Source organism: Elephantulus edwardii, unplaced genomic scaffold (genome assembly GCF_000299155.1).
Source record: "Elephantulus edwardii isolate Elephantulus edwardi_28Jun2011 unplaced genomic scaffold, EleEdw1.0 scaffold00178, whole genome shotgun sequence".
In the NCBI taxonomy this organism is placed as follows: Eukaryota; Metazoa; Chordata; class Mammalia; order Macroscelidea; family Macroscelididae; genus Elephantulus; species Elephantulus edwardii.
In genome coordinates this window covers 988,759-990,779 of record NW_006399928.1, presented here as the reverse complement: position 1 = coordinate 990,779, position 2,021 = coordinate 988,759, and the positions used below count along the sequence as shown (strand labels likewise).

General features: G+C 47.7%; 1 pseudogene; it reads right to left on the bottom strand.

The window, feature by feature from the left end:
- Positions 1-335: 335 nt before the first annotated feature.
- Positions 336-1,631, bottom strand: LOC102865455 (annotated as a pseudogene).
- Between the last annotated feature and the right edge of the window lie 390 nt (positions 1,632-2,021).

Here is a 2,021-nt window from a genome sequence, read left to right as displayed (position 1 = left end):
TATTCCACATTCTCTATTTCCTTGGATCAAACTGTGAAGAACGTAAAGAATTGTACCTAGAGTACAAAAGCATCATGTAGAGGGAGGTGAAATGTGGTGATGACATGCTCACAGGTCACTGCCGGGTTTAGCACGCTAATTCACAATTTCCAAGATAACACCAAGTAAGATAACAGACTTGCACTTGCATCATAAACTGTTAAGTGTAACTAGATCTCCAACTTAGACCTGGACAAGGCCTGAGCAGGGAAGATGCTCCTCCATCTTCTTACAGTAGTGATAAATAAGCCTGCAGTGGGGGCAGCGCTAGAGGCGGGCCCATGGACTTCCCACTGCTACCGCTGTGGGGACAGGACTGACTCATAGCCCTCTGTCTTCATGTCATTGAGGCCCAACTCCTCGTTTTGGTCAAATGTGCGCTTATAATGTTCCACCTTCATCTCAGGATCTTCTTCGGGTGCGTACACGTTCTGCAAATAGCTGTTTCCTGCTGGATTGCCCATAGTAAGGTGGGCCTTCATGTTGCCCTCAATGATCTGGTCCACCCAGTGTGAAAAGATTCTTGAAGACCAGCTCCCGGATGTCCTGCAGCAGCCCCTCCAGTGTGGTGAACTTGCCCCCAAGGAAAGCCATACCCAGTTCAAATTCCAGCTCCGGGATTTCCACACTACACATCTCAGACTTGAGAAGGTCTGTGGTCACCTCTGAGGGGTCTGTGATGCGGAGGGTGATCCTGGTGCCCAGGAGGGCTCAACTGCACCCCCAGATTTCACCTCATTGGTCAGTTCCCGCAATTCTCACAGTTTGTAGCCATGATGATAACCTCCTTAAAATGGGGCATTTGTACTAGCTTCATGTTGGTCTGAGCTGCAGCATTGCACTCTAGGCAGTTTGTATTGAACTGCAGTACTTTATTTCTGAGGTCCTCCTCTTGGGACTTCTCTTCTGGTGCCTCTGCCTGGAGTCCTAGCATCTCTTCTTGCTTTGAGGTGAGATTGTAGTGTGTGATAACAAGGGCATCATCCTTCTGGGGAGAAAATACGTTTTCCACAAAGCTGTTCCCTGAGGGATCATCAACGATCAGAGTGAAAGGAGAAGCCACTTATTTTAGCGACTTCAGTTTGACAACGAACTCATCAATTCTTTCAGCTATGGTTTCCTCTCTTGCCCTTTGTATAGGCTGGTCCTGCTCCAGGCCAGGAATAGCATGACTGATCAATCCTTCCACAGTGGTTAGAGCTCCTTTCTGGCTGAAAGCAGGAATTTCAAAATCCAGTTCAGGGATCCTTGACTCTGTTCAGGTCCTCCTGGACTCGGACAGTCAAAGTATAACGAATTCCTTGGTCCTGAATCCTGCTTGCCAACTGAATCTCCGTGTTGCTCCAGCTACAGCGCTCGCAGGAAAAAGAGCTCACTATTATTTCCCTGAAGAAGGGGACCTTGGTGAGCAGGAGGCGTGTCATGCCATTGAGGTAACAGTTCATGCATAACGACTCTATCTCAGTAGGCTGCTCCTCCTCATCTTTGGCGCTGATGGGCTGAAACAAGCTCCCCGGGGCCTGGGCTGGAGCGGGCGAGGGAGCTGTAGTGGCTCCCATGGGCCCGGGCTCCACAGCCCCGGTCGCCGACATTGCCACCAAGCACAACTCAGACCATATTTTGATTTCTTAACTGTTTGTAACATGAGTGTTGATTGTGTGTCAAGAAAAATGAAATATTAGAAAGCATCAAATTTTTATCCATCTCCACAATCAACACTCTTGGCACCATAGGTCAGAAAGTCAAAAGACAAATTGCATCAGGTAAATATGCTATCAGGAACCTTTCCCGAGTACTGAGAAGCAAAGATGTCATTCTGGAGATTAAGGTGTGTGTGATCCACGCCATGGTCTTCACAATTATTTGTTATGCATCAGATATCTGGGCAATGACTAAGGATGGCAGAAGAAGAAGAATGGATGCTTTTGAGTTGTGGTGCTGGAGAAGAGTTTTGAACACACCATGGACTGCAAAGAGAACAA